The sequence below is a fragment of the Rissa tridactyla genome, chromosome 1 (assembly GCF_028500815.1).
Source record: "Rissa tridactyla isolate bRisTri1 chromosome 1, bRisTri1.patW.cur.20221130, whole genome shotgun sequence".
In the NCBI taxonomy this organism is placed as follows: Eukaryota; Metazoa; Chordata; class Aves; order Charadriiformes; family Laridae; genus Rissa; species Rissa tridactyla.
Window position 1 is genome coordinate 101,652,254 of NC_071466.1, and position 21,057 is coordinate 101,673,310.

At 38.0% G+C, this 21,057-nt stretch overlaps 1 long non-coding RNA gene across 2 annotated transcripts in view; it reads right to left on the reverse strand.

Annotated features, from left to right (window-relative positions):
* Positions 1–2,074: 2,074 nt before the first annotated feature.
* The window catches only part of LOC128917515 (uncharacterized), a 32,339-nt gene continuing 13,356 nt past the window's right edge, over positions 2,075–21,057 (reverse strand). The window contains exons 3-6 of one of the 2 annotated variants that reach the window (XR_008469289.1): positions 14,961–15,056; positions 14,399–14,513; positions 8,462–8,585; positions 2,075–7,910 (exon numbers count right to left, since the gene is read on the reverse strand). This is a non-coding gene — a long non-coding RNA (uncharacterized LOC128917515). The remainder of the gene's footprint in view (positions 7,911–8,461; positions 8,586–14,398; positions 14,514–14,960; positions 15,057–21,057) is intronic. The other variant, XR_008469290.1, reaches the window with a different exon arrangement.

Consider the following 21,057-nt stretch of genomic DNA (forward strand, 5'->3'; position numbering starts at 1 on the left):
CCGCATATCCTCAGTTCCAGACAGAAAATAAAGGGGCAAGCACACAAGAGCACGTATTATGCAAACTAGAGGAAAAAAATCAGCCTTCCCAATGACCAATAAAAAAAAGGAAAATCAGAACCAGGAGTCAATTTCTATCCTTTTTTTTCCTATTCTTTAATCTACCAATTGGTTAATGAAAGGTATGGCTGAATCCAAGACCTGCCTTATAAACGTGCAGTATGTGCAAAAGACTAAACCAACCCTGACAGGAAAACAGATATGACCAATGAGAGCTGATCTTTGCAGGATGGTTTCTACATAGAAGAAATAACTGATTTGAGATTGTCATTGATTTTTTGGGTATCTCCTGTAGGTTAACTCATAGCATTGCCTTAAATTTACTCAAATTAATGCCTTGGGTACTATTTTACTATATTTTCTTATTAATCAATGGTTTATTGATAACTAATTCTGATAATCAATCCTTTTTTTCTTGAAAAAGAAATAAGTATACATGGGGAAAAAAGATGCAAAATCAAGAAAAGCCAGAGAGAGTAAAAAATCTTTAAGAAGAAAAATACAGCAAAGGTCTCTAGAACAAAAAGTAAGAGATTTTCCTCTTTGCAGACAAGAAGCAATTTGTGTTCTGAGGTGATGCATCATAATGTTGCCCAAAGAAAAATACGTATCTCACTTGGCAAAGTGATTTACCCTCATAGGCTTAAAAAATCTCCTCATAAAGCACTCTTTAAACATGATACCACCATTGCCATTACCTTGCTATCACCAATGGAAATCCAACCTTGTCTAGTAATGAATTAATCAATCATACCATTGCTCCGCACATAGTGACAATGCAGTTTGTGTCTTGATATTATTAGGTTGTCATTCATTACATACAAATGGTAGATAGACAGACAGACAGACAGACCGACCAACCGACCGACCAGTAGACAGACACATTCTCTCATATATATATATATATACACACATAAATATATATATACATATATCTTTCATTGTGAAGAAGCATGTGACAAGAACCCTTATGTTAGACCTGTGCTGCAGATGGTGGTTTTAGATACTGCAAACAAATCCCTGCTCTGTGTTTAGGTAGATCCATTCAAGCTCAACACGGTCAATGCAAACCTCTCTTCTGAGCTTGGCTTCCATGGGAAAGTAAAAAGAGAACCATGGCAACAAAGGAAGAGAGGAGGTGCTAGCAAGAAAAGATTCCGAGAGCTGCATTTTTAAATTGTTTGTTACACAGGACACAGAGCAATTCATAATGACATGAAAACTCCCTTCAAAGACATGAGGACTTTTGTTTTCAAAAAAGGTTCATAAAGCACCAAAAGTTCTTAAAAAAAGTGTTCATTTACAAAAGAGGTGTCCCCAAATCAAAGATAGGAAAACTGGAAACAGGCAGTTTTTCAGATTTTTGTCAGATGCTTGTGCAATCCATTTATTTAAAACAAAATCAAGCAAACAATCTTTTCTAGACGAATTCCAGCACTATGCTTCTGACTGCACCCAAAAAGATGAAGGAAATAGTATCTTTCATACCATTGTCTTCCCTTTTTCTGATTAGAAGACTGATATAAGTCTTTTGGGATAGAAGACCAGTCTCAGCGCAATTGTCTTTGGACTAGGGTTCATAAAAAACCCAAAGATTTGGAAATGGGAAGGTCCCTATTTTATCCAAATTGAGTGATTTGTCCACAATCAAAACCAGTCCATTTATTTTTAGACATAATTGAACACCTTAGGGCCCTCATGGAAAAGCTGTATAGATTGATTTCTGTTCTAGCCAGTTCTTGGCTCAGAGCCTAAAGAGGTTACTTCTGGGCAAAAATAAAATGGATATTTCAAAGGTCCATTTCACTTCTGAAATCTTTGATTAGTAGGAAGTATTGCTGACATTCATTACTATTAAATTTTAATTTGTCCAGCTTGAAAAAAAATCAATATTTTAACCTAATGATTTTTCAACAAGCAAGAAAAATACAGAACACGTTGTTGGGCAATTGATAAGGAATGATAAACACAGTAATTCAAGATACAATTTTGCTAACACACACCAAAGAATAATAGCAAGCAACATTTGTTGAGACTGTATCATCATTTATATTGGCTATTCTTACACCAATTAGAGACATGGCAATTTGTTGACATAGCTGTCCTGACAGGATATCCTGGGACAGACACATCCACTCTAGCAAGAACACAATTCTATAATATAATACCTCATTTCACTTGGAACACACGAAGTTGTCACAGAGACGATACTCTTACTACACCTCCAGAAGATATTTTACCCTAAAATGTGAAAGTATTCTCATAGCAGTAAAGAGATCCTCATGTAAATATAGCCATTATAATAAAATACATAACAAATACAGTGCAACAATATCCTTAAAACCTCTCAAAATATATTACAAGAGCATTTTTCAACACTGCTGGTACACGCTCAGTGTTACTTGCAGTGTAGATTACAGCTTCCATTTTGAAAAACTGGTATTTCTAGTACTAACAAGAGCAGCAATACAACCCTTGCATGGTACTTACACATTATCATTTGGAGTAGTTTAATTATCTATGTTTCTTTACTGTTTTCCAGATTTAAAAAAAAAAAAAGTAAGTCAGTTTTCTTAAGGTGTTTAGGTGCCAAAATAAGTAGATGTGTCCCACAAAGTACTTTCAGAGCTGGCTGGACATCTACTCTCAATCATTTCTCAGTGTCAGCACCTGCCTAGATGAAATTTCCGCCAGTCTCAGTATGTGCTCCGGACAGATCAATGATTTTTGTAATTTGACACAGCACTTCTAAGGCTGACAGGGTGTGGAAAAACAGTGAAAAGAGACCACAGATAGAAGGCAACTGAAGGTGCCTTTTCTGATCAGTGCAGCCTGCAAGGTTAAAACAAAGTAATACCCTTCTGAGCAGACCCGAAGGAGTTAAATAATTCACAAGGACTGGCAGACAGATGAATGAATTCCCTGCAGGGAGCTCAGCAATTTGATCTGGGGTACTCCTAAAAGGAGATCGGGTATCTTCATGGGTTACAGTCTATTTGAAGAAAGTGATAAATGGCAATAGAGGCCACAAAATCTCCCCTGTCTCACCTCCCCTTTTCAATTTCCACTCCTGATAGACTGTACACATATTAACAGCTTTCTATGTCTTTCAAGGGTATGTATTGCTGGCAAGGACATATACTTTTCTGTCAAGGTTTACAGAACATTTTGTTCTGCACCATGTATACACATGCTGCTGGATCCTATTCCTATTATATATTCAAACACCACACGTAAGATTGCCATCACACAATCTGTCTTGAGCTGTCCCAATAAGCAGAAAAAGTCCAAACTGTGATGTAAAAAAATAAGTCACCCTTTACTAATTCTTATTCAGAATCAATTGGACTGTTTTTTCTGGACGGATAGGCACACCGTGGGAGAAAAACACTAAGGTATCTGTTCCCCACCTCTCCTCATCCATTCTTTCATCCATCTGCACCTGCTCTTAATAACTTCATGGAGGCTTGTCATTTCAGGAACATCTATCCATAATGGAAGTATTCTATCAATACAAGTCCTCATGCCCTTCTCCATTATGCCACCACAAAGCAATTTCAGTGGCTTTTAACCATCTGCTTAAACAGGTGTGCAATTGCTTTCCTGACTAGAGAGGTTTTGCAGTATTGCTACCTTAATCCATGATGAAGGCTGGCAAGCAGATGAATAGACTTTGTCAAGGATTCTAGACCACCAATAATTTTCAGCTTAGCCAAAAATACTACAGCACTAAGTGCACTTTGTACAGTCAGCAGCAGGTCATCTCAGGAAGTACCAGAACAAAGGAATTTAAACTATTGAAGAAGAAGAGAGAAAGCAGTGTTAAATTAATTACTAAAAGGGAATAATTAATGCATATTTTACATTAAACTGGTACTCTTGTTCTACTGCTGAATGTCTTTCCTTCAGTATGAATGAAATGAAAAATCAAACTCATTTTTTGTGGGTGATGTAAAATCTAGGAGACATCCATTTGAAACAAAATAAAATGGCAATCTGTTCTAGTCAGGAGAATTACACAGTGAGTTATTCTCCAAGTCCTATCACATCCAGAGTAAAGATGACATAACTTTATACTCTTCTCAGAAGACAGAAGGCTGTAGCAAAAATGAGAAATACAAAGAACTACACAGCATCAGAAAGTTGTGCAAGCAAGGCTCTGTGCAGTACGTTTAAATATAAATTGTTACCTGATTAAAATTTTTATCCCATAGCTAGAAACTTGTAACTTAACCAAATACACCAAAGACAACTATTACTCTAGAGCTGAAATTGTGCCTCAGGGGTAAACATATTGACTGTCGTGGCTTACCAAGACCTTCAGGGAAGATACTTAAGTTTAACGAATCACAGAACTATCACTGTTTGAGCCCCTGAAGGTGCATATTCTGCACCATCTGTGGGTAATTCTTGGAGAAGCAGAAGGCACAAATTCCTGTGGAACTGTCCCATGTGAATTCTCCACTGCCTAGCAGTAAGTTCAGGCCAAGCAATGTCTCTTTCTAGGCTGCCAATTTTCAAAAAATTCCTGATAAATTGTGTTTGAAACCTGTAACTGCTCTGACAAATGTGGTTGAAACTGATCTCAAAACTGTTGAAAAGTTTTCAGAAAAGGAAAAAAAAGACACTGTAGTCACAACAGAGTTCTTTCAGTAGGAAATCAGAATAAAAAAGAATTATAGCCCTGGGGTCATTTATAAATATATTGTATTTTAAAATGGCTGACTTTTTAAATAAAATTAAAAAAAAACCACACAGAAGTTGGTATAGAAAAGGGTATTAACATCAATGTCTCCAAACAGAAAAAACTAGGCATTTTTTCCAGTCACATCAAATACCAATCTTTGCTGTAGCATCTCCATTAAAGTGCAAAGAAGAAGTCACCATTTTAAATTTTCCTTCAGCACTGCCAGAAAAAACTAGTGATTCATCCGTCTAACTGCCATTGTTTTGGCTGGGGAAAAAAAAAAAGAAAAAGAAAAAAAAAGAAGAATTGCTTGGATGCACATGTCCACACAATCAATTTGAAACTGAACATTGTCTCATTTCTGGAGTGATTTTATTCAGCTCTCCTCCCTATTAAGCTGTTTTCACACTCTTCTGTCAAGCAAGTGGAAGCATCTTGAACCTTCAAGGTCTAAAGTTAAACTCCGAAAGCTCAGTTATTTCATGGTTTCGTCAAACATCTTGCACTAACCCATCAAACAGTGCCGACTTCTAAGATAGATCTGAATAGGCTGGTGCACCTCACACCACGCATCTTACGCAAATAGTTGTTCAAGACCTGAACACAGTACAGCCATGTTAGCACAGCACTATGTCCAAGCTAATAAATTCTGCTTTTTAGGATGCTGACTGGCTCCTCTAGGAGATCCTGCCATGCTGACACAGCCATTCTGCCTCCGATCTCCAAACAGGAGCTATGCTCTGCTGTGCAACCATCTCCTCTTTGCACAACTCACGTGCATTTCTTCTACCTTTCCATGCCTTTAGGCTCCCTCAAGCATTTCTACCCCTACACGATATTTCCTCTCCACTACCTGTCATTATCCCTCCTCTTGTCTTTCTCTCCTCTATTCATGCATCATGAGCTGGCTCGGCTGAAGGCAGGTGATTTCCTTAGGACTAAATACAGAAAGACAAATTCTGATGTTTCTTCCCACAGAATGCAGCCCTGCTAATCTCTTGAGGAGTGGAGTACCATGCAATGTGGCTATGGTTGGCAGAACAGGCCCTGAAGAATGAGTCCAAGATTTAAACTCACTAAAATCATTAGCAGCAGCAACAAGGAAAAGGGTAGCGAGGGAAAAGCTGTATACTTCAAATACAACACACTCTGTAGATGAGAGACCTTCAGATTCAGAGAACACCAAGGAAATCAGGTTTAAATCATGATGCATTTCAACAAAATATACATGCAAAACATGAAGAGTGCCATAGGGCCTACAGGAAAGCTGGAGAGGAACTTTTTACAAGGGCATGTAGTGGCAGGACGAGGAGTAATGGCTTTAAACTGTAAGAGGGTAGATTTAGATTAGATATCAGCAAGAAATTTTTCACTATGGGGGTAGTCAGGCCCTGGAACAGGTTGCCCAGGGAAGGTGTGGATGCTCCATCCCTGGAAGTGTTCAAGGCCAGGCTGGATGGGGCTTTGAGCAGCCTAGTCTAGTGGGAGGTGTCCCTGCCCGTGGCGGGGGGGGGTGGAACTAGAAGATGATCTTTAAGGTCCCTTCCAACCCAAACCATTCTGTGATTCTATGATTTGGCTGTGCATCTACCAAGAAAGAGGCCAGAGGGGAGATGGCACGGGGAGTTTGTAGATGGTTTGTGGCTCTTTTCAATTTCTCTAATCTAGCTTGGATTACCATCATGACTTTCACTGAAGGAGGTACTGCGTATAACTTCTGTAATAAAAAATGTACGGTAGTGTGCTAGGCAGAATGAAGAAAGGATATAAAATCATAATAATCCTAGTTGTGCTGAAGAATACAGCCCAGGGTATATATCAAAGTAGTAAAACAGATTTTATTCACTAAAGAGTTGTAGTGGAGTGTTTCTCTTTTCAAATATAGAAGTATAAGATAATTATAAAATGCTGGGGTTAAATATTCTGTATGCATTTTCTGGAAGTGGAGCTGTGATGTGATAAATCCAGTAGTTCTTGACTACTGATAATTATGTGTTTGGGCACGCCAAAGTAATTTTCTGGACCAGTTTAGTAATATGGTAATAATTTCTTTCTCCTTGAAATTAAAATTCCCCTAAAATCACAAAATAAGTGATTTTGGAAGTGATGCAACCTTGTGGATAAGGTCAAATAGAGCTCATAAACAAACAAACAACAAAAAAAAAACCCCAAAAAACACAAAACACCCAAAACCATCCAAAGGAACCCCTCCTAAGCAGAAAATTAAAAATTATCCAAACGTGCTAGAGGTCTCATGCCTGTCTGATAATGTGAGAAAAACTTCTCCTTTGGAGACCTGAGTAGCAGAAAACAAAAGGTAATTACCATCTGACAGCTTTCTCTATATACAAAGAATTGGTAGCTCCTAATGGGCAGGTGTCCACATTAGAAAAAACATTAATTAGTACCCTTGTTGGCAGGCTCAGCTGAGAAAAACATGACTAAATGAGCATGGAAACTGAAGTGCCTTCTGTGATGATAATTGCATGTACCCACATTTATTGTAATTTGGGATGTGATTTTCCATTTGGATCTGAATCACTGAAAGGGTCTAGTTGTTGTGACAACATACCGAGATAATGACTCTGTTAAAAACACTCAGGGCCTAATTTCCAAAGGTATTCATCACCCACACCTTTAATAGGATCAGAAAACTTTCGGTAGCTTGGAAAATTTGGACACTCATCATAATTGCAGTGCAAAAACTGCCAAGTAAGAATTATGAGAAAGCCACAAAGTAGCAGTCCCTGTCAACACAATGAAAAGCAACACCAAACTTTAAAAGAACAGATTTCATAAAAATGAGGAAGACAGAGAAGTATGAGAGGGAAAATGTTTTGTTTTCTTTCATTTTACATGAAGAAAAAAAGAGCAGTAATAAATGCTAATCCTGGGAATTATACACATCAGCAACTTCCTTCAGTAGCAGAAATGCAAATTCAAATAGTATATTAAAACTGAATTATAAAATTTCTAGAAAAGTTGAAGGTAAAATGTATTTTTCACAAGGACAGATTGTAAGCAAGTGCAGAATGATATGGCAAAGGCAGGTGTGATTTAAGCAGATCCTCAGAAGTACTGGATGAAGCCTTTCAGAAGAGGCTGATCCTCAAGGCTGTAACACTGAAATACCATGCTGGGCTTCAATATACGGTGGACCTGTCTGCAAAAAAGACCGACAGCTGTAACCTGGGAAGATGTGGGTCATTCTGGTGATGGTCCATTAACCTGATCTATCTCACCAGTTGCAGAAACAATCACACACCATCTCATAAAGCCCAAACAAGTAATTTTCCCCTCATGTAAGTGTTTGGAGTGCCTGCTTTAACTTTTCCAATTGTTATTATTATCACTATGGTAAACATCACATTCTTTTAACTTGCTTGATATGAAACCCTTTGTAGCCATGATTCATACCAGCTTGCATCAAATTAGTAATTACATAGCAATCAATTTATCAAAGTGAAAATCATTCTGATCTGAGGAGTTGCATCATCAGTGTTGATTTCAGAGGGTGGACAAAAAGTGAAGACACCTTGTTACTACTGTATACTTAGAAAAAGTAAAGGAGAATTGATTTCTCTCCTATGGAATGCAAACCCAGGTAGTCACTTTAATTTGTGGCTTTTCGAATACCACGGAAAAGCCTGGGAGGAATTCAGAGCCTTAAGCCCCGACCCTGCACTGAGACATCTCTGTCTAGACTGAGGGTACCTGTGGTCTGACCACATCCAGCAGAGCTTCATGAAGATGTATAGCAGGTCTGCCTGCACTTAATTTCACAATCAGGATGCCTATGTTGGATAGCATTCTCCAGGCTTCTGCAGCTGAAATTGCTCTGGAAAGAAACAGAAAAACAGAAAGAGATGAAAAATAGTCCATAAAGTTGCACACCAAGGTTTTGCAAAGCAGAACGAGCTGTTCCATTGAATGGTTAGGAACGCCTGTAACTGCTCTGTTGTAGTACGAATGACTAGAAGTAGACCTTTATTTTCTAAAAACAAAACAAAACAAAAAAAGGAATTTTAACTAAAAGATATCAAGAAACAACAAAACGTCTTACCTGAATCTTGTTCCCATTTTCTGTGAGTAAAGATTAATTTAGCCTTAAATTACATAGAGTTGACTGAAGTGTCAAGCATTTAAGAATTATGTGGCAGATATCAAAATCAACTCAAGCTACAAAACTCAGAAGATTTTTACGTATCGCATATATTTTGCACAGTGGTAAAATGCTTATGTTAATAGGACAGTATGGGAACTGTCATGTGCGTATCTTTTTATTAACCAGGCAGGTTTTCACATAACCGAATGAATGCTGGGCATAATTTGAGGAGGAAAAAAGACACCATTAAAATAGGAAATAAGTATGTTTTAAAACTCGGAGAGAAAAAATACTTAAGTACTTCTTCTGACTACATTTATTCTTGATTAAAATTTCACAAAACAGCTCTTAGGAAATATATTTGTAGTTCTGAGTAATAATGAACCTCCTCGTAATCTTAAAATGCAGTGGAAAATTGCATTTTAGACAATGAAGAGAGACATATATAATAATAAAGAGATAATGAATAAAATAAATACATACATAAATACATAAATAAATAAAAATATATAAATGAGGAGACAATGGAGTTAAAAATGATAACTGTAATGTTTTTTCTCAAAAAAGTAACCATTGTTAACCACAAATAAATAAAGTATAAGACCAAGAAAACCCAAAATTGGAATAATATAACCAGAAAATTCACAAAGCAACCTTAGAGACCTCTGACTTCTATACTGTCCAGTGCAGCACGGTGCAGTTATATCCAACGTATCAGAAACTGTCCTGCCTCTTAAGGGGAGACACTACAGTCATATCAGTGCATCCCAGGGCCAAGCTGATGAGCTGCACCCACAGTCTTAACGGTGATACAGCTTCCCAGCTGAGCCCCTCCAAGGGCATGAGGCTGGATTAGCTCCCATCAGTGGCAGACAGGAGGTCTCTCTGGGGACACTTGTCCTAAGTTTACAGGTAAATACAGTCAAGGTGACAGAAACCAAGAAGCTGATAAGCAATTTGTGCTTGATGTGCAATAAAGCTCTGATGCTCTTGTCAGTCTTTGCTGCCTGGCATTGCCCTCTCTGAGTGCTGGCTGTTCTAGTGGGCTAGTGCGGCTCTGGGGCTAGGTGAGCATCTCACTCTTTCATACGTAGGCTAGACTTGAGCATACTCCTGCTCTCTGGTCTCTCTGTACCATCATACAAGGTTTTTATCCACACCAGGAACCTTCAGCCTTCACACAGGACATAGGCCCATGGGCATCTCCAGAGCCTGCTCTCTGCCATACTGCTGCTTCTATTTTATGCATGGAGGCATCTCAGACAAGAGGGAAGAGTGGTTAAAACAAAAACAAAAAAAAAGATAGAGGAAAAGTCAGAACATTGTAATGTCAAAGAAGCAGGGACTTCTTTAGAGCAATAGTGAGGGAAGAGTGTATGATACAGGAGCTTAGAGAGCTCAGGAAAGAGCAATCATGTAGGAAAGTTATGGGCCGCTGCCTTAGAGACACCAAAGTACAGCAGAGGAGCCTAGAGGATATATCTGCTAGTGGTACTGTCATTACAGTTTGATATCTCTGTAATGGAATAAAATGCTTTATCCCATCCCATCTCTATTAGAGCACATATTTTTCCCTTTAGAAGCTAATAGCCATTATATTTTATTACTATTAACTCTTAATTAGACTAAAAGCAATGAAACGGCTAGCTTCATGAGCTCACCTTTCATCACTAGAATCATATACATTATTTTGGGGGTGGTTTAACTTAAAGGCAACTCAAGCTAGTACATTTTGAAACCTCTTCATTATATGGCACTGTATGTAAAGTACACTGTATATAAAGTGCAATCAGCAGTAGTACCTGAGAAACACATAGATTTGCTGTGTCTGACTTGCAAATGTTTAGCCCGATTCACAGAGAGTTTGTCCGGATGCTCCAGTTAAAATGTATTCAAATCCCCAAGACACAATACAGATGTCTACATGGCACAGTAAAAAACATGTCTAGGTAAAAAGCTAACTCAAGTACTGGCAACACAGTTACATTAGTGCAAGGCTCTTGCAGACTAATTTACTTGTTGACAGTTATTGTTCTTCCAGAAGCTGGTTGGGGATCTCTAGCTAGCATTGCACTGTGCCGAGATGACATTCCCTTAGAGAAAACAGCCTTTGGTTTTAGCCTGAAACCATAAACGTGAATGCTACATCTAGCCTCAGCCGACAAAGAGCACGAGTCTCTGAGAGCAGTCAGAACCTTTTGTCAGCTTGGTCTAAGTACCAGGAGAATGGCGAAAGCAACAGTGCAATGATTTTCATCCTGTTTGGTATTTTTATTAATGAACATTTTATACTTCTGTCATTTATGATCATGTATAACATAATATATTCTACACATTATTGAAATACAAATATCTCCACAGAGTCTAAAGACTTGAGGTGATGCTATGATTGAGCCTGCAGAGTTCAAGCAGTAGACAGTCCCTGCCTCAAAGATGTAGAGTCTATTTAGATAAGATAGATAGTACATGTGGGTTTGAGGGGTAGAGGGAGGCGTGCACCGTGTGATAGCAACAAACAGTGTGCTAGTTTCACAACCATTCTTTTTGGAAGTGTGGGAGAGTGTGAAGAGAGGGAAGGTTAGTTATAAAGTTAGATGGAGAGGAAAGGGAAGGGAGAGAGCATTTTAGGAAAGGTGCTGGGCTGCGTAAGACAGGAGAGAACAAGAAGAAGAAACAGTACGTGGGGGTGAGGAGAACAGGAGGTGAAGGGTAGGAGCAAATCTTTAGCACAGCAGAAAGACGATAGTCAATATCACAGCAATTTCAGAGAGACGGGGCTTCCTACCCCCTTTGGCCATATAACAAGTATTTAGTTTGATTTAGTCATGTCAGTTGTGTTTCTAATGAGTTGAGCATGTCCACCTGCTATTTGACTGCTCTGGTTGCCCTCTGTTGATGCTACAGGGAGCCTAAATAACTTGCTTAGACTGTATATCCAAATTTTTAGTAGGCTGAACTTAGGTGACACAAACCCCAAGCTCTATGTCCAAAGGTCCCCATTTTGACTGCTTCTGCTGCAGTTCCTTTTATTATCTTCATTAGTTCTGAAAAGCTGGCAGATGGAAGCCCAGGGTTGTGACTTTGTGCATTTGGGGAAAGACAGAGTTTCACCCTAAGGTGGGAAGGTCACTGATAACAAAGTCATCATATGGAAAGTGCTACACTCTCATTTTCTGATTTTTCTCTGTGGAAGACACCAACTTAAAAATGAAGTCTCAGTTTTGAAATTCAGAAAGGCTGGTTTACCTCAGCATTTCTCTTTTTTTATACTTTTGCAGTTTCACCAAAAAAGACCTGTGTAAGCCAGCCTGAATATTGACATAAGCAACCAAAAGTTCAATTTTCTCTCAGGGAGTAGTAAATGGGAGGTATTTTCAGATATTTTTCAGTAGAACAGGGAGGTATTTTCGTTATTCATATTTTTGCATCTGACACGTTACTTTTTCTTTTTTAACATGTCTGCTTTTGAAGATTTTTTAAAATAGATTGAACAAAAGACTGCTAAAATTGGAAACTGTGTGAGACATTTTGGTATTATTCAATCGGAGACAAATCTGACACTGAGGACAGTTCTTGTTTAAGAACTTCCATGGAATGAACATGATCACAGCACAAAACAAAGAAAAATGTCAGTTCTCCTAGTTGTATGTTCATCATTTAAGTCTCACAAGGTACCTGAGGAAACAGGTTCCGTTTTGAAATGGTTGATCTGTTCTATTCAGTTATGAGTTATTTTTACAATGCATCAAGGCAAGTATTAAAAAAACCATACTTTATTAGATCATAATTCTCTTAAATAGTTTGAATAACAGTTTCTAGATTAGTTCAGGAATTCTTCTACTTATAATTTTTCATGTGAAATCCCCAGTCTATAAATGTTCTTTAAGTGATTCCTATTGAAATATGGAATTTAATGCTATAAGAATACAAACAACCAGCTGAGATTTTCCCTTTGAGGGGCACAGAAGAAATGAGTTCATGAAAACCTAAACATACACATTATTAACAGCTGAAAAGATTGGATAAGCATTTTTAAGTTTCTTTTCTATATTGAATCTCCTCTTTTGTGTTTCTACCAACTTTTTTAAATAAGGTAGCTCCTGTTATCTCAAGGTAACTTATATTTCTTCTATTACAATTCAGAATATATTAATGAATTATGCCCTAAAAAGGAAAACAGCAGTTTCTTAACAGTTTGATACAAAGGTCTTTGAACTGGTAAGAACATCTCTACAGAATATAGAGCTTTTCACCATGCATTAATTGTACACAGCCACCCTACCTGCACTCTGGAGATTTAGATGACAAAGCATGTGTAAGATTATCCCCTCTGTCTTGAAGACCATTTGCCGAGATGTAATTTGTGCTGGTTTGTCCAATGTAGTCTTAACAGCCCTAAGTAAAAAGCTTTCCAGTCTTTTTAGCATAGCAACACTGCATCACTTTGTTGCCAGGATAGTCTTCTCGATTTTCAGCTTATACTTACACTTGCTTAGTTTCACAATGTAGGCTAGAAATGTTGTATGTAAGACTTAAATACACCATTGCAATAACTTCATCCATAATTTGTTAGAACACCCAAGCTGAGCTTCTGAAAAGCAAACAGTACAGATAGTTCGTTGTCTGTCAAAGTACAGAAGTGGAAGCTCTGCTAATGTTTAGTCAGCCCAACTCATTGTGTTAGAAGAGATGTATTTTTACTGGGATCTGAGGGAATCAAATAGATCTTCAGACATTCTGTAGGGTCTTTGTAATGGGAGAAGAAAATTAAGCCTGTATACCTCATCCTCTAGAGCAAAGAAACTAAGAAAATATATCTGCCTTTAATCATGTAGTAATACCACAACATTACTTAACTCCCACCTTTGGTCTTTTAGGTACCCCAAATATTTCTTTATTAACCTGTCACTGTGTAATGTTCCCATTACTTCTTTAATGGCCATTTTGTATTAAGCCTTAAGAGACTCTTCCGCAGTTGACAGCAGAAGCAACAAGTATCTAACAGCATAAAAATGTAAAACAGAATTGTTAGTAAAATAATCTGCAGATTCTGGCACTGTTACCACAATAAATTAAAGATATTTAAATGCCTGTAGTTCTGAGGTTTGCTGTCAATGGTAGGATTTTTTAATAATTTTTAGATTCATGTTCTCTGCAATCGATTTTAATAGTTTAAAATTGTGAAGCTCTTTAGATTATTTAAGAAACACTGAAAACCTGAGACTTACTACAGCTTAGATCTTACTTAAGATGCCAAAAACATAACATCTTTTTCTCTCTCCTTTTTTTTTTTTTTGGTTTGTTTCATCGGTATGATTATTCTTTCTCCTGCAAACTCTCAGATTCTTTTTTCTCTTTGTCTTGTTCAAAGAAATTTTTATTTATTTGTGTTCTGGTAGATGCAAGTACATTAAACAATGTCCATACATACTCAATAGCAGTCAGTAACATTTATTTATGCTGCTTCTGTTCCTAGAAAGATTTCCCATCCTCAGAACCACCACTTGCCATCCCTGCTGTTTAATATGTGAATATTTGTTCCTTACAGTTAGACAATGACGATGTATTTGCAGTGAATTTAATACATGACTCTGTAAGCTTCGTATCTTGAGTCTGAGGGGAGTTGACAAGCTTCTCTAGAATTCCTGCTTGATTTTCTGCCTGGAAAAAAACAGAGATTTTTCCATACATATTTCACAGACCAAGTGTGAATGATGAGTAAGTTAACTAAAAACTCTGAGAAATGTAAAAACTATATTCTAGAACCCAGAGAAATAAATTCAGTTCCTCCTGTTGTTAATGCAAATTTCCTGCATGTAAAGCATCTTATATCAGAGCTACTGAGAGTGCTTTATGACATCTGAACCTGTTAATGAGCCATACTCACCCCTACTGCTCGATAACTCTAGTGAACCCAGATAAGGTACACCCTCAGTGAACTCTGCTCACTCCATCTATTCAAATACTGTATTTTAAGCTCTTTCCAACTGATGCAAATTGAAATCACCCCTTGTGCCAAGCACAGGATAGTCTTCTAAAATGTATTCTTAGCCATTCAAACACTGGGATCACTGCAAAGGAATGCAGATTACTTGCTAGTATTCTCACCTTTAAAGCTGAGGATGAAGATAATTTGCTTCAGATCACACTGTGCTGGGTCCTGCACAAGTATAGTCATTACAGTCCCTACTCCAAGAGTTAATTCTAGAAGACAAGACAAAACAGGCCATTGGGACCAACCACCTTTCTTGGGATGGGCAAGACAGAATAATAAAATTAAACAAGATATACACCATTTTTTAGCTTTGGTACAGGGAGGCATGAAAAGCAACTCCCATAGGCAGGTCTTGTATACAGCTTGGATTTTAGTAATAGTAAAATAATGCAGTAATACGGTGCATCTCATTGTTAGAGGTCTTACAGATGGGCTATTAAGCTATTTTTTCCCTTTGTTGGATACATGTCCAGATAGAAATGAAAGCTCCTATGGTATTTTTCAAAAGGAACAGCTCCAACTACTTCCAAAGATCCCTCTCCACCTAAAATAGGCTATGCTTTCGAGAGCTGAGTGTAGGCTATTGCTAAAATGAATAGCACATAATGAGTGCTGCATTTGCCTACACACCATTGCCTAACAACCAGTATCTAATTCATTACTGTAAAGCATTTGAGGATGTCATGAGCATGAAAGACACTATATAAAATGAAATTCTATTAGTCTCATTTAATAGTGTTTCAAACATAACACCATTTCCATGTAGTTTGAAAAGTAATTTAAGATATCCCAAGATAGATTACTCTAAGCTAAAATTTTAGAAAAGGTTCTTCTTTGCTTCTTGCTCATTGAATTTGCATTTAGTGATTGAATAGCTATTGCCTTAAAGGATATATCAATGAAATTACTAGGGATTTGCCAGTGAATTACTTTCAAAAGTAACAAAGCTTCACAAAAAGTATGTGTAATGGATATAATGTATTTGAGTTCTGAGCCATAGCTCAGCCAGTATAGGACTGGTGAAATACTATTAGAAATTTCAGCCAAAGTTTTAGATTACTTCAACAGATTCCTAGAATGTCGGCACACTCTGCACTCATGAACTGGCAAAAGAAGAAGAGAAGTTTCAGCTGTGCAGTAAACAAACAAAACAAAGACAATGATCTCATCAGTTTGTGCCAGCTGAAGCTAACAGTCATTGAAGAGGAAGTTACAGGATGTAAACATGTCCTTCTATCAGAAAAATTACTGGAAGATTATGCACTCTCTTGCCCAAGAATGTTTTCCTACAAGAGAAGTTACCTAGATGTTCCATGTATTGATTCCCATCTGGAATCTGATGCAATCCTCATGATTGGATTGCATGATTGCATTTGATGCATCCTCCTTATACATGACTGAAAATGTAAGTTTGCACCACCTTGTTGGCACTATTGGCATCTTCTTGTGCGCCTTCTGACAGAACCTACGGCAGCCTATGGGAAGTCAGGCAAGGGGAGCTTTATACAAAGGTGCCTGATTTTCTTTGGCTGAGAAGTGAAAGAGTAATGTGAAGGCCACGCTTTCTGTGTTGGCACTTAGAGCATCACATTAAACCCATGAATGTCACAACAGCATGATAATTTGAGATTAAATTCAGTGCAAGGCAGGACACCACAGTCTTGAGATATTGTAGGATTGGGCAACTGTTCATTTGCCTTAAAGAAGCTTATAGAAAGGAAATATGTTTAAACCTATCTGACTATTCAGTAAGAAAAGGCACCATGAGTTGATAATAATGTGCAAATTTCACAGCAGTGTCAACCAAACTAAGGCCAGGCACACAGCTGAAAAGAAAAAAAAATAAATAAAAAGGGAAAACGACTCCATTAGACAAGAAGAGTTTCCAGCTTCTTTCTTATACCCGCAGCTGAATGAAAGACCTCACCAACAGTGCAAAAGTATAAAGAAGCATTTTAGATAGCCATTTTTACTAGTTGAAGTTAGCATGCTTCACATACCAATTTACACTTCACACATCCCTTCTTGCATCACAACAATATCATCTATCACTTGCACTTTACGTGTATATCATTTAAAATAAGAAGAGCAGGATTTCTTGCTTTTTATGCACCCAGGAAGATGGTAGCCATATCACACAGGTATGAAACGGCAGCACATCTCTGCACACAATCCAGTCTCTTACAAGAGCAGAGTCTGTCTTTGCTGCTCCCCTGAGGTTGTGGAAGATTTGGGCTCTTGGCTCCAGGACAGGTACACTGTCAGCAACTGCCCATGGATTCAGACCCCTGGAGAAATCTCTCCATGCTGACGGCATTGCTACAAAAAAAGATATGAGCCTCACTGAGCTAGGAGAGATGAAAAATAAGGCCTGCTTTTCATGATGTGTTTGTTTATTCAGTGATGTCAAGAGGGAATACTACCAAAGTCTGCCCTTAAAGACAAGTTCTGCCCTGAAATGATACACTCTGTTGTGTGTTTATTTACTTTTTTTTAAAGAAAGAAAGTCTCACTCTGCTGTCAGTCTGTATTCAAAATCACATCTGCTGAAGTCAGGACCAAAAGTATGTTTTAATGTTTTTTCTTCCCCAAGTTAATCTGTTAGAACTCATTCTGTCAGAAAGGATGGAATTCCTTATTTATCTGCCATCAAAACCCAGATTTCTTAGAGGTGTTCAAACTTTCTTAAAATATGCCATTTTGATAAAAGAGACAAGTGGAAAAATTTGCTTAGTTTCCAGAAGAACTTCGTAGTGTGTGCGTGTGTGTGTGTGCATGTACTAGTGATCATTAGAGAAAGGAAAAAATGCAAAACTTGAGAGAATAATTTCATACAGATTCTAAATCTCAGTGATAACAATAAAAAATATTATTTTTTTCAATAAAATGCCTGGAAAATGGGATGTCATTTTTTAACCTGTCCCATTGAGAAACAACGTTCATACAAGAGTACCTTTATCTTCTGAAGAAGGAAGATCAGAACTTCAGTAGTCCTGGTCATTTTTCTTAGGACAAGTAAACAAAACTCTTTCAATATTTTCAAATGCAGCAATTACTTGAATCTCGTCTGCAATTTCATGTTGTCTCTCTAATGGCAAATTTCACACCCGTGACAGTATCATAAGCCTGAGAACCTTAGCTTGCTTCTTTAACCTGCTATACTCTAACTGCTGCAGTGAAGATATGCAGCTTCTTTACATGTAAATGTTTCTGTGCTTACCTATCAGTGATCTCAGGACGTTACTGGAGGAAAAAGTGCATTCTGTTAGTGCTTGCCTTTACCAGCTTCTTCAAAACAAATATTTGACCATCAGCAGAACTCCAAAGCTCAAAATCTTCTGATCTTCTCCTTATATATTATATTTAATACTTTCACTTTAAAGGAAAATGACATTCTAGTTTCCTATGTCCTTATGATAGACCTCATCATTAGTAAAAAGTATTTAATAATATGCAAGAGCAAAGTATTAATATTTAAAATCACAGCTTGTTATTAGCCTAATAAATCCAGCCTTCCATCTTTAGGGCTCAACATTTATCTTCCCCAACTGTTCGTTCCTGATAAACTACAAGTTCCCTGGTGGAAGGAGGTGTTTTAAGGTCACATTATAAAGTAACATGGACACAAGTTACTGATGATTTCCACAGCACTGTGCTTTCCTTTGATGATTAATACCATGCAAGAAATTGCCATACAGGACCTTTTTTTTTTTTAACTGGCACTCTTGTGTTATTACTTTCTTCCTCCTTTCTCTCTTTCATAGTAATGCATGAATCTGATGCTGAATGATACATTACCAACATGACTTAGGGCACTGACCTTAACTAAGGGCACCACAGATTCAGGGCATAACCTTAAACCTTTGTCTTAATATGAAATGCTCTAAGGGGTGTGCGTGCAGTTGTGAAGCATTTTCTGCTTGTTTCATGCATTCCAATTACTATGAAACGTGAGCTTTTTGTTAGCAGCAGTCTAGCTTTATGAAGTGCAAGTAGTAGCATATTTGGTATAGAAAATATTTCTTTCGTGTTTTTTGCAAGAGATAGAAGCCAGTACTGGGATAAGACAGAGATGGTCAGACCTCACCTCCTCTCAAGTCATAAGATGATCCTACTCTTTTAAATAAAGCAGGAGGGGTAGCACTTGTGACAGCCTGGCACCCCCGCAGCAGGGTCTCCTCATGTCACAGTCAGATAGCATTGGAAGACTATGTCTATACTGTCGAATAGGACCTGTCAGGGACCATTCTCACACCATTCTCAGCCCATGGCTTGCCCCAGTGCTACTTGTTTGTACAGACCCATCCAAAGAGGGATGTTGCCATGCTGAATCCTGTCCCAAATCATTTCAGCAGCTGTTGCAGGCCACCCTGCCCAGAAACCCACACCAGAGCTGAGACAGGGGGCAGAGAGCATCTCTTTGGGATTGCTGCCTGTTAAAGTCATATTTTGGAGGAAATCCTCTCCTCTGCTGAGGTTTTTGGGAAAAAAAGCTGCTTGGATCAAGAGCTGACATCTGCATACCCATGGCCTGTGAGACAGAGGTGGAGGCAGGCTCCCACACCCCTTATTAGTAACTGTTGACGCCTGGCCGTTTTTCCTTTGGGTTTTCCAGCTGGACTTGTCAGCTGTGGTTAAAACTAGTGAATATCTGGGATGTTTTCATCTTGAAGACAGCTGTGGGGTAAGGGACAGGTAACCACTAGCTCAGCTTACCCACAGGGCTGGGATTCAGTCACTGAAGATGCTTGTATAATTTCAGGGATCGTAAGGGTGAGAGCAGCCCCACTGCATATTCTCAAAGCCAGCTTTGAAGGTCTGAATGTTTTAACTCTGCCTCTGAAATCAGCAGATTGGACTCGGCCTCCATTGTTCTGGCTGAGGCGTGCTTTGGGGCATCAGTCCCTGTTAAGGGGAGTTCCGCCAAACCTAAGAGCTCTGGATTGCCCAAGCCTTCTGACAAAACAGGCTTAGTTACAACATCTACAACAAGTGTCTGAAATGGGAAAACAAAATTAGATTAAAAAATTTATGCCAAAGACAAGTGACAAAGATAAGCAAGTTTGATTGGGAGTCCCTCATCTATCAAAGAAATAAATGAAGCAGTACTTCAGACAGCTCATTTCGGTGTCAGACCCAGTGCCATACCACTCACTCCAGCTTCCGTATGAAATTTATTTCTTTCTAAATAAGCACTTTCTTTCGTTCAGTATATCTGTTTTGTGGGATGGTCATTTTCATACCTTTTCTCAGGAAGTCCTAGCATATTTTAGTGCAGAGCACAAAACAGAGGAGGATTTCCTCCTCCATTAACACTTTGATTTAATAACTTCAATTACTCTAACTAGATATACACACAGAGAAATAAATATAAGTTTCACACTTCATAGTTGACACAATTCAGAGACTACAAGAAAAAAGCCCCCAGAGGTGCAGGCTATTTAGGAGTAAAGTTAAATCCCTAAATAAAGCAGAAATATATAAAGGACTAATGTCCTTTCCTCACATTGCCACTTGCCCTCAAGTGTATTTATATTTATATATATATTATATATATATGTTTGTTTTTTATTTTGTCTGTTCCCCCAGGAGAAGCCCAAAAGAGAAACAGAGATGGCCAAATTGACAGAGTCAATGAGTGAGTACAAATAGGAAGTTCAACCACTTTCTTTTTCCATCTATCCCCCTCCCTTACATAATGCCACAAAACCAGAAAATAGTGCTTGCATTCAGGGATCTCATTCAGCCCTGTCTTCACTCCTAACTTCACCATAAATCATTCCACTCCTAAAAAAAAAAAAAAAGAGGAATGCCCAAAACAAGGACTGCTATTTCCTTCATGCACTGTTTAAATCAACTGGATTTGGACCTAAATCCAGCAAAGCAGCTATTACGTGTTTGACTTCATGAGCCTGAGTTTTACTCAAATAGAATGTAACTACTTGTGTTTAACAAATGCCTTATTTACTTGATTTGGGTTAGTGCATACATTTCTTCACAAGCTTACAAAAGGTTGCACTAAATCCAGTGCAATTATTCAGACTGTTGCCTGTGCCAGATTCATCCAATAGGAATTATGCCCTGAGATATATGTGGAAAGCTTTCTATGGATTTCACTGGTTTCTAAGAGGTGTGTGTTGTCTTAAATATGTAATCAACAAGAGGTAGTTTGTATTTCTGCCATAATACAGGATCTAGGTAATGGAGTAC